At 29.8% G+C, this 15230-nt stretch overlaps 1 protein-coding gene and 1 long non-coding RNA gene across 2 annotated transcripts in view; both read left to right on the top strand.

Moving 5' to 3' along the window:
• The window catches only part of LOC111683162, a 187168-nt gene that overhangs the window by 87389 nt on the left and 84549 nt on the right, over positions 1–15230 (top strand). The gene's annotated exons all lie outside the window — the stretch shown is intronic.
• LOC124421050 lies at positions 11669–12309 on the top strand. Its single transcript, XR_006941491.1, has 3 exons — positions 11669–11804; positions 11869–12110; positions 12180–12309. It is a non-coding gene; the product is annotated as an uncharacterized LOC124421050 (long non-coding RNA).

Here is a 15230-nt window from a genome sequence, read left to right as displayed (position 1 = left end):
TTACTCTTTCGAGTCAATTTCTATAATATTTGCTATGTTTTTTACAAATTTAAACGTTAACACCACTTTACTGTCTCCAAGTAAAGGATATGGTAGTCAAATGTAAATTAATTGTCTCTTGTTGTAATCAAAGTAATCTATAAATTATCAACACCGTACTGCCGGTTATACCAACCTCACTTATCATCATCATTCTCCTTCTATGTACATATCTCAGCAGTAGCTTAATTTCTTTCTTAGGTCCTTTATTCAATATGTCTGTCAGTTTGTATTTCTGTCGTGTTTAAGTTTTATTTTTCTTTTCAAAATTTTCCAAGAAATTAATTAAATATAAAATATTTGACATTTAGAATTTTGTAAAAAAGTAAAAAAATGAAATAAATAAACTAATATGTGGATGTGTGTGAATTTATCTCTTATAGGCCTTAAGGCTGCCAAATTCATTATCTTATAAATATTACAAAATTTGTGTCTCTATATAGTTATATTTAATTTCAATTTAAATCGATTGAAATGTCAATAAACAAAAGTGAAAGGTCAATTTTGGTTAAAAGTTTGGAAAATTAATTTTTTAGTAACTGTAAATAAAGTTAAAGAATTTTGGTAGACATTTATTTACAGCAATGATTTATATTTAGATTATTTTACTAGGGGGGACACACTTGAGTTCATAACACACGAATAAAGGAGTTTATCTTTCGGATAGTAACATTGGTTTGTCGTTAGGTCTGTTAATTGCCAAAAAAAAAGTGAGAGGATTCAATCATTGTCTTGAACCCAAAATGGTCAGTTGCCCCTGAAATTTTAATTTCGTAGCTTTGATTTCCAGATAAAGTGTAATTCTCTTCTTTCTCTTTCTGAGAAGATTTAACCTTTTGTCGTGAAGTGCAAACGTTACCCCCGCAATTTCATTTCGTAACTATAATCTCCTTGGACTTAATAAGGCTAGTAATCGTAGTAGATTGTGTATCAACCTCCTCACATAATAGTACTACGACTCTCTTTCCATTTAGCAAGAACTCTTTTCCATGATCTGGAATGACTTTCAATAATTTGGTTATTTCCATAATCTGGAATGACTTTCCATTATCTGGTCAATGCCATGATCTATAATGACCTAGTAAATGTGATAGGTTTTAGTAGAAATATCAGCTGATTCTCACCGTCAATGAAGATGAAATTATTCGTCAAACTCTTAACATTAGAGAATTGTAATTCTAAGGGTATCACAATGGGCTACAAGACCTCCGGGTCAACCTAGCTAGCAACCTACGTAACCTAATCAAGATCAGACGCGGATTCACGGGGAGAAAAGCTCGAGCTGGATCCGTGGGTGATCTTTATTGTACAAGCTTGTGGGTTCTATCACGAATAGAACATTTGCAGAGGGAAAATAGCATGTCGCCAAAGAAATCGATTTCTTCTCTTGTCAAAGAAGTTGAAAGTTTAACCCGATATAGTTTTTATTAGATAACTGCTGATGATCTGCAATTCATTAGACTCTTTTTATTGAATCTTTTGCAAACTCATTAAAATACAATTAATAGCTGCCATAAGAACTTAAACAAATGAATTATTTCCTAGCTATGATCTCGTAAGATTTTATTATACTTCAGATCTTAGTCGATGGAATATCGGCCACAAGATCATTGCCATCTAAGTGGCAAATGACGAATAATGCCTTAGCAGCTGGAAAATGATATGCCAAGTTGAGGATGGACGTATGGCCAAACTGATCTGATTTTGAGTTAAATCGAGGTGTTGAGCCATTAGATCTACAAGTAGCCAAATTAGTATGACAAAAAGATCCTTAGATAATTCAAGATTAAGTAATTATTAGTGTTAAGGTACGAATGATTTCTAAAATTTTTCTGCGAAAGTTCCAGCATTGATTTAGTAAATAACTTAACCTGGTCAACCGATCTTATAAATGATTTATATGTATTTCAAGCTTGGTAACGACAAAAAGCTCTATTAAAAGTATCTGTCTTTCACACATGTTTGTAGAGCTCCATTTTCACTCTCTGTTTTTAAACTCCGGTCAAGCGATCATATTGCATATCATTAAAAAGCTCTAGCAAAAGCACTTTTACTTTCACACATGCTTAAAGGTTCGTTCCATTTTCACTCTATGTCAATATCAGTTGAAAAGATTGATATCGATTTTTGAGAAATTTGGCTCTAAAACTTTTCCTCGAAGAAATGTGTGAAATATAGAAGAAGTTAGAAAGTTTTGAAACTCCGATCAACCGATCATATTGCATATCATTCAAAAGCTCTAGCAAAAGCGCTCTTACTTTCACACTTGTTTAAAGGTTCATTATCAAGCATGTCAATATTAGTTGAAAAGATTGGTATAGATTTTTGAGAAATTTGGGTCCCAAACTTTTTCTCGAAGAAATGTATGAAATATAAAAGAAGTTAGAGAGTTTTGAATCTCCGGTCAAGCGATCATATTGCATATCATTAAAAAGCTTAAGCAAAAGCACTTTTACTTTCATACATGCTTAAAGGTTGGTTATCAAGCACGATAAAAAGCTTTCACTCTGTTTCAATATCAGATAAACCGATTGATAACGATTTTTGAGAAAAATGGGTCCAAAACTTTTTCTCGAAGAAATGTATGAAATATAAAAGAAGTTAGAATGTTTTGAAACTCTGATCAACTGATCATATTGCATATCATTCAAAAGCTCTAGCAAAAGCGCTCTTACTTTCACACATGTTTAAAAGTTCGTTATCAAAGCGCTATTTCTTTCACACATGCTTAAAGGCTCGTTATCAATCAAGGTAATGGTAAAAAGCTTTCTTTCTTTCACACATGTTTAGAGAGTTCCGTTTTCCCACTCTATTGATATCAGTTACACTGGTTGATATAGATTTTTAGAAATTTTAAGTTCCAAATTTTCCCCAAAGAATGATTTGCAAAATAAGAGAACTTTGAAAGTTTTTAAACTGAGATCAATCGATCATGTTGTATGCCATTCATAATGTGGGGAATCTTACTGTCTGTTATATAGGAGAACATAAAGTAAAGATCATATATAGAGTTTGAATGTGAAATTTTAACAAAAAGAACTGGAGCCTCTTATGATCTTAGTGCCAAACAATTTGTGAGAAATTGACAATATTTATGTTTTTAGATCAAGATCATTAAGGTAAAAAGAGTTCAACGTTTTGATGATATTCTTCTCTAACATTCTAGAATATAAATCTTAATAGTTCTATAAATTACAGCATTTATTAAGCCTTAAATGTTTTAATAATATCTCTTTGATTTATATTTCAAATATTTAATTGAGCATATTTTTTAAGCAATAATTTTAGTCCATTAAAAACATAAATCTTTCACTTAAGCTTCAGCCTCAAATTGTAAACTCTATCGAACAACAATTATATATTATATATATATATAATATATATATATATAATATATATATATATATAATATATATATATATATATATATATATATAATATATATATATATATAATATATATATAATATATATATATATATATATATATAATATATATATATATATATATATATATATAATAATTAATGTGTTCATACATAATTCCAACCATATGTTAAATCTCATTACAAATAATTTGATTTTATATTCTATGTACTTTATATCCAATTAAAATAAATCAATTTATGACCCCAAAAACAAAATGTCTTTGTAACCAAATAATGACTTTTTCCCTTTCTTTGATTTTTTTCTTTCCAAAAAAAAACTTACGTAATTTATTTATTAAACTTTTGAGAAGTTACAAAGAAAAACATAAAGAACAACCAATAATATTAACAATATTTTTCTCATCATTATTACTCAATCATTTTCTGTTATTCAAACATAAAATTTTGTAATAAAAAAACTCCAATTTTTATTTGTTATTTTTACGGAACAAAGATCAATTAGTTGCAAATAGAAAACAATTTTGTGATGTCAGCTTGACGAAAAAAGTATGTATAAACGAAGAAAATGCAATAAATATATATTGTATTTTTTCCCCAAATTAAATATTCATAGTTTTATCGTTTTTCTATCACTTTGATCTATTTAACCCAGTTTAAGAGGGGATCTGCTGGCAAACACACATCTTTCTTGACATCGTTTCTTTTTGTGCTTTTTTTTTCTCGTTCATATCTTCTCGATGATTGATGCATAATGACTGTGAATATTAAAATACAGTGAATAACATCTGGCTGGAGCAGTGAAGTGTAGTCAAAAGTAATGTTGTGCATAGTTAGTTGAGATGCATACGAATGTATGAAAATGTTATTAGAAGGGAGTCAAGGGAGTTTGTTTAAAATACTGTTAAAATGCTATGAAATAGACTATATTTCAGCATAAGTTTGCTATGTGTTTATGCATAAAGTGTAATTTGAATTTGAATTTTTTTTTTAAGTTTTGAATATTTTTTCGAAATTATCTTTATGCTTGAACGCGGAAATCATTTTCAAAAAGTTTGTATTCTATCAATATTTTATTGATTTTTGAAGCATTTTTTTCAATTGGTGATGAACTTTTGGTTCAGTATATCATTCTACAAAAGCTTTTAAAAAACACTTTTCAAATTATCCTCTTTAAAGCTTGTAAGATGTGTAAAACAGCTTTATTGATTTCAGTATATCATTCTAAGAAAGCTTCTAAATTAATCTGTACCATTTATTCTTTTTTAAGCTTTTTAGTTGCTATTACTAGTTTTAGTATATCAGTCTAATAAAGCTTTTGATAAGCTTTTCTTTTTGTACATTTAAAAGCTTTTAAAAGAAAGACACATCTAATAGCGTTAATAACCAATAACTTATTCTATGAAAGCTTTTAGAGAGCTTTTATGCCATTATTCACTTTTAATGATGTACTAAATATATCTTGTAGTTTTAGTACATAAATCTATAAAAGCTTTTGATAAGCTTTTTCCTTTTAACATTTCAAAGGTTTATCTATTAAAGCCTTTGATAAGCTTTTCCTTTTTACATTTCAAAGTTTAATCTATTCAAGCTTTTGATAAGCTTTTTCCTTGTACATTTCAAAACATTATTGTTAATTGATTATAAGCTAAATTGGTCACATAAATAACAGAATAACTTATTTTATGAAAGCTTTTGATAAGTTTTTCTTCTGTACATTTCAAAGGTTTGTCTATTAAATCTTTTCATAAGATTTTCCTTCGTACATTTTAAAGCTTTATTGGTAGCTAACAATTTGATTATTTTAGATAATTCTTAACGGATACTAACGAATAACTTATTCTATGAAAGCTTTAGACAGCTTTTTTCCAATTATTCTCTTTTAAGCTTGTTAGATCTTGTTCAATTCTAAAGTCCACTTGCTATTAGTAGTTTCAATACATCAATCTATTAAAGCTTTTGAAATGTTTTTACTATGTACATTTCAAAGCTTTATTGGTAGCAACTTTAAAACTAAGAGTTACTCTTTAAAGCTTATACTATTTTATTTTTTTTAAAGCTCTGCTTGCTTTTACATCAATCTCTAAAATCTTTAGAAAATCTATTACTTTTTCTGAAAGCTTTTAATGAGATTTCTCTTTTTATATTTCAAAGCTTTATTAGTTACCATTCGCAATAGAAACTCCATTATCTTTCTAAAAACCTAATAATGGTGAATATTGATCTGATCTTTAAAGCTTCATCGGTATGAGTTTATTTATTAAAGAAAGCTTTATTTGTATTATCTAAGTTTCCAATTTATTTGAAATCTGAAGGAGATATTGATTAATACCTTTGAAATTTTATTCATTTAATCTTTAAAGCTTCTTTACTATTAGCAGTTCTAGTACATCAATCTGTGAAAGCTCTTCTTATACTTTTCATTACCCAAAACTTTCTTAGTAGCTGATCATTGTCACAAAAATTGCAACCTAAGAATTACTAACTAATTTTCTTCTACCGAGTAATGTAAATCTGGGCGATATTTCAATTGATATTTTTCTAGTTTTTTCGATCTTTTAATTCAGTGAATGTAAGCTTTTGTTTGGCATATTTCAAAGCTTCATTAGTAACTATTTGTTATAAAACTCTAATCTAAGAGATGTTGTACTATTATTGTGAAAACTAAATTAAGATATTAATCCTATTATTCTCTTATAGATCTTTAAAGCTATTTTAGTGTAAGCATACTACAAAGCTTTATTATTTGTATATTTAAAAACTGAAGCAGATCTCATCTATTGTCCTTAAAACTTCTATCTTATCTCTATAACTCTTTTGCTATTGGCAGTTTTATTATTATATAAATCTCCGAAAGCTCTCGATGATCTTGCACTTTGAATTTCGGAAAACTTTACATAGTAGTTGATCATTTGCTTTAGCAATCCCAGCATAAGGATATTATATCAATAATTACTTTTCTAGCTTGTTCATGAGGCTTTCGTCTTTTAATTGAACACCTTTGTTCACATATAAGGAGATTTCATTTGTTCTCTTTAAAATTTATACCATCTGATCATTAAAGCTACTTTGCTAGTAGTAGTTTTATTATTATATAAATCTCTGAAAGCTCTTGATGATCTTGCACTTTGTATTCCCCAAAACTTTATATAGCAGCTGACCATTTGCTGTAGTGATGCCAGCTAAAGGAGAGTATCTCAATTATTCTTTTTTCCAGCTTACTCATGAGGCTTAAGTCATAATCGGACACTTTTCATTTAATACCTTTGTTTACAAGTAACTAACACCTAAGCAGTCTATATAGGAATATAAAAATATATTAAATCTGGGCGTTAACTTTTGCTTTTATATTTTTTTTTTTTATTTTATATGCAATTTTCTACAAAATATCCTTTTTATTTTAGGATTTAGTTTTTTTCTTTCCATAATATCTAAATGACTTTAACAGTTTGACAGGCTATGTAATTTAACTTGTCTTTTTCTATGTAACACATACACATATAAAGGTAACAACTACAACAAAAAAGGCCGCCGCTTTGATTCGTGTTATTTTCATACATAAAAACTCAAATAAAATCTGTTTAAAAGGAATAATTGGAGCATTATTAAATTAAGTTTTACCCTTTCAGCAAATGTTCCCTTTTTACAATCTGTTTTCTGAACTGGTGTCTGCATTTTAAGGTTTCAAGTTAAAAACCTATTACCCAGCAGTTCGACAAAGAGTCAATGTATATGAAAAAGACAGTAATTTCCACTTATAAGTGACCATCTGGATGATCATAATTCGTATGTTTTGGGTCATTCGTCACGAATGTACCCTTTGTAATCGAGAATGAAGACAGTCGTCACTTTAGTGTCTTTTTTGTAAGCGGGAGCGGAGACAGTCGTCTCTTTACTGTTCTCAAGTAACCTAGAGATTTTACTCTTAAAAGTTGTTTTTTTTTGTACTTCCGAAAGTAGTTTTTTTTTATCCTCTTTATCTTTCGGGTCAATCGTCACATTATTGTCCCATAGTATACTAGAGAATAAACACTTGAAATTTTTTAATTTTAGTTCCATTAATATCTTACCACCTGGCTGACTCCAATTCGTATGTTTTTAGTCTTTTGTCACAAATAAACTCTTTGTAAACGAGAATGGAGACTCTCGTTACTTTAGTGTCCCCTTTGTAAGCGAGAGCGAAGGCAGTCGTCTCTTTATTATCTCTTTGTAGAGTAACGATTGACTTCCTCGTAGGACAAGCCTATGTTAAAATGGTTGGTCACCTGGATAGTCAGGTGGCTAGGGGCCATCACAAGTGGTAGGTTAAGTGGTCAGTTCGGGACTGTCCCGTCGAACTGCTGGGTATGTACATATACATATGTATGTATTTATGTATTTAGGTTTGTGCCCAGCAGTTCGACAAAGAGTCAATCCATACGAAAAAGACAATAATTTCAACTAATAGTTACCCACCTGGATGCTCGTAATTCGTATATTTTGGGCCATTCGTCACAAATGCACCCTAATCTAGAATGAATACAGTCGTCACTTTATTGTCCTCTTTGTAAGCGGGAGCGGAGACAGTCGTCTCTTTACTGTCCTCAAGTAACCTAGAGATTATACTCTTAAAAGTAGTTTTTTTCGAGAATGAAGACAGTCGTTACTTTAGTGTCCCCTTTGTAAGCGAGAGCGGAGGCAATCGTCTCTTTACTGTCTCTTTGTAGGGTGTAGAGTGACGATTGACTTACTCGTAGGACAAGCCCATGTTAAAATAGTCGGTCACCTGGGTAGTCAGGTGGCTAGGGGCCACCACAAGTGGTAGGTTAAGTGGTCAGTTCGGGACTGTCCCGTAGAACTGCTGGGTATACAAATTAGTTACGAATAAAATCCAGTTTTGTGTCATTAAAATGTTGCCAGTTATTTCAACATATAGAAGACGATTACAGCACAGGGAGACATAAAAAGGTAATTGAACTTTTATATGAACATTTTTCATATATAAATGTTGCAGTTGTTTTTCGCATTTAATTTAATGCTAATTGAAATTGTATGTAAGTTGATGCTGTAATAAAATCATTGTAAATACTCCTACGAGTAAAAAAAACATCATAAATTAAATTATTGGAAGTTTTCATTTTCGAAAAATATTAAATAAACGAAAGAAGAAAATTAAACAGTAATTGTTATAAAATTGAATTTTGTTATAATTCAGCTAGCTGAATAACAAAAAATTTGCTTAAGCTCTTAGTTAAATGTTTGTTTGTATTAACAATTCTATTCAGCTAGCTGAATTGATAAAACCTTAGCTTAATTGCTTTTTAATGTGTTTATTTTTTGTAATGTGTTAATTTTCCATTTAATTCAGATTAAATTCAGCTTTAGTCTTATTATGAAAAACAAAACTGTAGGCGTTTGTTTTATATTTTGAAATAAGTCTTTATATTATCAAATTATCTAAATATGATTTGTTTATGAACAATTATGCAAATTAGTGTAATTTCGATTTTAATACTTTCAAAATTATGTTAAACTGACCACCTCTGTTTATCTGTGACCACGTGCTAAGTTAAAAATTCATCCAACATCTTAAACGAAATAGATTTATTTATCAAGACATTGTAATAAAATAACACCCAATCAACTGACACCTCATATAAGGCACATTTTTTGCTGACATGTGTTACCACATTTTAATATCTCTTTACTTTTGTATATATTTATGTATGTAGGTGCTGAAATGCAAATAGAAAATATTCAAAACTTAAATTTCTTAACACCTTATAGTGCAACAATTATTAAATCAACACATTTAAAGTTTTATGCTCTCCACCCTCAAGCTAAAAGTGAAAGTGATGCGACAGACAATTTTTACAAGATCCATTTTATTTTGAATTGACTTAAGTAATAATCTGTACTTCTTTAGATTTCTCTAAAACTTTACTTCACTAATTATTAGTACTTCTTTTAACACAATTTTTTTCTACCGGAAAAAAGCTTTTTTAGAAAGCTTTTTGTAGAAAATCTTGTATATAGGAAAGCTTTTATTAGAAATGCTTTTATATTAAAAAGCTTTTAGGAAACAGTATTTTTTGAAAAGCTTTTAGAAAAAAACACTATTATTAAAAAAGCTTTTAAGAAAAATTATTTTAAGAAAAAAGCGTTTAAGATAAAATCTATATTAGAAAAGTTTTTGTATGGAAAATACTTTCTTCAGAAAGCTTTACTTAGAAAAGTTTTTCTTAGCTTTTTTAGAAAAGCCTTTCCTATTTAAAGGAAAGGCTTTATAAAAGCTTTTATAAAGGAAAAGCTTTATACAGAAAAGCTTTTGTACAAGAAAATGTATCTATGGAAACTTTTTGATGATATTCTTTGTAAAGGAAAATCTCTCTTAATAAAAGCTTTCACATAGAAAACACTTTTTATATAGAAAATTTGCTTCAGTAAATATATCTTTGAAAGCTTTATGAAATTATTTGTACGGGAAATCTCTCTTAATGAAAGCCTTTACAAAGAAAGCAAAAAGAAATACAAAGTGTACAGAAAAATCTTCTTCAGTAAGTAAACATTTTAGAGATAAACGTAGCTTTCGGTACATGAGCATTTCGAAGAAAAATTAGCTTTTAGTTAAGGAACTTTTTCCCTAACAATATTGCTTTCAGTTAGAAGCCCTCTTTTTGGGAGAAAATTAGTTTGCAGTATGGCAACTTTATGTAGAGAAAGGCTATTATATAAGAAAGCATTCTTTAAAAAAGAGCTTTCTTTCAAAAAAGTTTTTCTATAACAAAGATTTCTTTATAAACGTTTTTATGTAGGAAAAGTATTCTTTATAACAGTTTTTTTACAAGAAAGTATAACTGCGGAAGCTTTAATATTGAATGTTCTATTTTTATGAAATTCTTTTTAAAGGAAAATATCTCTTTATGAAAGCTTTTACATCGAAACTTTTACGAAATAAATGTCGCATTTCGAAGCAAAAGTAACCAGTAAAGTAGACCTTTTTCCTAGCAATATTGTTTTTAATAGAAACAACTTTTGTGGAAGAAAGGTAGTTTTCAAGAAAACAACTTTTTGCAGCTTCTGTAAGTAAAACAAAAAATATGCTTTTATTTACTAAACTTTTCTAAAAAAAAAATATGCCTCCTCTATGTACAACTACTTTTTGGACAGAAATTATGACTCCATTAACGAAACCTTTTCTCTAGTGAAACATGCTTTCAGTTGAGGAAGTTAATATACCATTTGTATTGAAAATATGCTTTTAGTAAAAAAGCTTTTTGGTAGAGATAATTTGTTTTCATTAAAACATCTTTCTTAAAGCTTTTTCATTTGTTAAAAGCTTTTAAATATATTTTTAAAGAAATGTAGCTTTGAACTTAATTAAAAGAAACGAAGCTTTTGGTAGAAGAACTTTTTTTAGGAGTTTACTTTAAGAAAAATTAATTTTTAATGAAGCAACTTTTAGTATACGAAACCTTATTTATGGAAAACTTATTTGGAGTTAATCAACATTCTGTATAGAAAATATGCTCTTAGTAAAATAAGCTTAATTTTATATAAAACATATGTTTTAAGTCAAACAGCTTTTTGCAGCGGCCAGCTGCAACTTTTGCAATAGAAACTTGATTTCATTTAAGCACATTTTTATATAGAATAAAAAGATTTAATGGATTTTATAAAGCAAAAATGCTTTCTGTAAAGCAGCCTTTTGTAGAGAAAACTTTATTTCTGTAAAGCTTTTGCATAGAAAAATTTCATACAACAATGAAAACTTATGTATAGAAAACTACTTTTTCTAAAGAAAGCAACTTCTATTGACATTTAAAGGCAAAAATCTGTAGGGTTTTATTTAAGTTTTTATAGCCCAATTTTTTTTTTATACAAAAAAATAAACTGCATCCCATATAACAATTTAATTTCATAAGAAAATAAATATTATCTGACAATATTAAACAAAACATAAATAAAAAAAACTATAATAAAATTTAAAATAAATATATAAATTTTTATCGATAACGAGTGGGAGCATAAAGTTTACCCCATATTATAATTCGATAAAGAAAAAACACACACACACACAAGCACAAACCATAAATTTAAATTTTTCTGTTGTTTGTTTAACTGTCAACAATTAAAATGACATGATTGGGTGTCATCAAAGAGTCAATATTATTTTTAACATAAAATTTTTCGTTTATTTTTTAAGACAAATTTGGTTAGTTGACTTAAATATAAATAAAATTTATTAGTAAAAATAACAACAAAAAAAATTATAAAGGCAAAAGAATAGAAAAGAAGAAAAAAATTGTATCTTAATTTTAATATAATTTAATTTGCTGTTTAAAGATGTGTAGCTACGGGTGTTTCCATTCACTTGTCATCTGCCTATTAAAAAAAGTATGTATGTATGTGTAAAAGAGTGTTAGTGAGTGCATACATGTGTATTTAAATGAGTTTTTTTTCAGTTCAACTCATGTTAATTCAAGCTTAGTAATATTCAGTATTACGTTCAATGCTTTGCTGTGTTGCCTGGTATTTGTTTGGCTGTCATTTACCACTTGTTGAGTGTTTGCAAATTGTAGTTATGTGTTGCATACATTCCAATTAATTAAAGTGCATCGTCATCATCATCATCATGATCATCTTGAAAGTTGTCTACTTATACTTATTCTACTTCTTTGTCATGCTAGAATGCACATCTATGTCTGTCTGTATCTGTTTATAGGGATTTGTTGCAGGTTTCCATTCATTCACTTGTATGTATCTTTTTTTCCAGAGATGTGTACGTATTTCCACTTATTTTCATGTTATAATAAATTGTATATTTACATACTTATTGCTTGGAAGATGGTGCCTTTCTTTGATAGTTTTCTTAAAAGATGTGTAAATAAAATTTTTAATTGTTTTTTTTTCTGCACAATTCACATTTTTTTTATTTTGCTAAAAAATACTTCTTTTAATTTTGATATAATAGAGGAAATGTTATAATTGAAAGAATATATTTAGATTTCCCAGTAAGAAATTTTTTCCAATAGTCGGCCCAAAATACTCAATCGGTTGGTTAACTGTGAGCGAATAGTCAAGTAGAGTTTGAGAGATTCCGTTTTGACTGGACCACTAGTCAGTTTTACCTAGGTTAGTTATATCGTAACTCCAAAGAAAACGGATTCTTTCATTGGGTAAAGTTGGATTTAAGTCGAAGTGCTTTACGTGAGTACTTGGCGCGTAGCCCTATTTATTTTAGAACCACTGGGTGAGTATGACAAACAACTCAACAACAACCCCTTAAGTATGTTACACACAGGTTGCAGTTTTTGTACATGGATGGTCCGGTCCATGTACAATCACTTTGATCAATCTAATCTCTGACCCTTGCTGTCCCAATCACTTCCGTATTCAACCACGCCGAGACTTTGTTTTTAATCACAGGGACACACTGGGGCAATGCTGATATGAACAGCGAATACTCTGAACACACTAATATAAGGAAGGGCACGAATGTCGAAGTGCTTAATGTGAATACCTGCCTTGACGGCCTTATTTCACGGTGGTCTTTTTTATTAACTGGGTAGACTTGACAACGGTCTACAATTGCCCCTGAATCCGTCAATGAAGAATTCAGGTGGCACAAGTGTATGATACCTTTCATCCATCATCATACAACCGAGCACACTTTTCATTTATCCGACAAAATCATAAGAGAGAAAAACATACGCCTCACTCATTTAAGTATACGTGTAGGGTGAGGCACGCATACCTCTACACATTCTTATAGTATCATATACAACGCATAGTCCCACACTCAGTCCTTTGTGGGGTATCTGTTGTCTTCGACAATAGCACCGAACTTATCCTTTAACCGCCACTTACTCTTTCCGCAAATTTGGGTTTAAACCACAACCGCTACGTGGATCCCGAAGGAATCTGAACCAACTGACCAGCCAGGACATAGTCCTGTGGGCAACTGTCCGCATGTAGTACCTGATTGTATGGTTCTCTGGTTAGACCCTATGTGAAATCATACCAAAAACAAGCCGAGAAGTGAAGTGGCATCACCAGTTTATAGTCCCGGCAGACAAGAGGTATTGGTAGCATCACTATACCCCTGGATTGCAATACATAAAGATGGGGTCTGTCATCAAGGATACATGCCCCGGGGGACATGCAGGATATTTGCATTCATGCAGGATATTCGCATTCAAGAAGATGGAGGACAGTTTCTTTCTTTTCCCTGCTTTTGCAAATGCGAAAGTGTTTCTTGAAGGGTATCATAAGCCGATTTGCATGTCTACCTAACAACCAGTGTCCTATTATAAGTGCTATCAATCTCGATATATCCTGTCTTCTTTGGTTTATAAGGAGTCTTGTGAAGTGTTGAAAAATTTACATGAGTCTAGGTTATTTCACCGATTTTCAGCATTTTGGATATAGAATCTAAGGATACTACTCTTGATAAAATCCAACTAGGTTATTAATGGAACCCTGTTGGAGATATCAAGAAGAGATGTCATTCTGGCAAGCTCAACTGCCTATTAATTCCCATAATAGTCCCTATGCGAAGGGATCCAAACAAGTGTAATCTCAGTCAGGCCAACCCTAATAGATCCTTCTTCCATCATCAGAACCAACAACACAGATCTTTTGAGAACCATTTGAAAATATTAATAAAAAGCTAAAGTTGAGCTTCTAATTTCAATTGCGAGTCAAGTCCCTATTATTGATATCTTAAACAAATATTTTAAATTCTATTCTTAATAAATCAGCAAAAAGATATTAATCATCCATTTAACACATTATCATACATTAACTCTTACTTTTTAACAATTAACAGCCATTAAAACTTCGTAAGCCACTCATAAAGTCTGGCTTAAATAATAATTTAGTACATCCGCTTACAAATAGCAACAATTTCAATTATACAGCTAATGAGTTTTTTTTTTCATATTACAAAAATGTTCCCTACCATTGACAATAAGATGAAAACGACAAAATGATTTACTGGGTATATATAAAAAGTAATTTTCTGCTACTTGTATTGGTCCTTTATATAACTCTGTTTTTACATATAGTATACCCCTATTCCTATTTCCGAGTGTAGTCTGTCCTTTTGTATAAATTTTTTTTTTTATAAATTATTCAATTCATATACAAACTTTAAGTATTTATTCAGGCAACCATGCTTGCATATACAAAATTTCTACACTTTAGTCAGTCATTCACTTCATTCATTCGCTTATTCATTTATTCATTTGTACTTGAAGACTGTTTTTTTTTCAAGTCAGCTTCAACACTGACAGCTAAACAAAAAGCTGCTCCTTCTCGCTCTGCTTTAAATTGCAAGTCAAGTTGTTGTCTTGTTTTATTGTAATTTGATTTTTGTTGCTGTTGTTGTTTTCACTATATATTATTATGGTTTTTGTATTTTAGTCCTATATAAGAGTTTTGTTTTTTCTTAACACTATACAAGTGTTAAGGAACTGTTGCAATAACAACTATACATATAGCAGCATCTGGGGCATTGTATTATTATGAATAAAAATCACTAAAAGGAACTTGTATTTTTATCTCCTTTTGAAAAAAAGAAATATAGAATATGAAAAGAATTCCAGTTGTCACATTGATATGCTTCCATATTTAGGTTCTTCTATAGGAGGGTGAAGTAAGAAGTTAAAGGGTTTTGGGAAGAATAAAATACTGAAAACCGAGAATAGACTATAGGTTAGACCATTGACTAGACTATAGACTAGACTATAGACTAGACTATAGACTAGACTATAGACTAGACTATAGACTAGACTATAGACTAGACTATAGACTAGACTATAGA

This window comes from Lucilia cuprina, chromosome 6 (assembly GCF_022045245.1).
Source record: "Lucilia cuprina isolate Lc7/37 chromosome 6, ASM2204524v1, whole genome shotgun sequence".
NCBI classification, from domain to species: Eukaryota; Metazoa; Arthropoda; class Insecta; order Diptera; family Calliphoridae; genus Lucilia; species Lucilia cuprina.
Note: the sequence above shows the minus strand (reverse complement) of the source record. Positions and strands in the feature narration are given on the sequence as shown.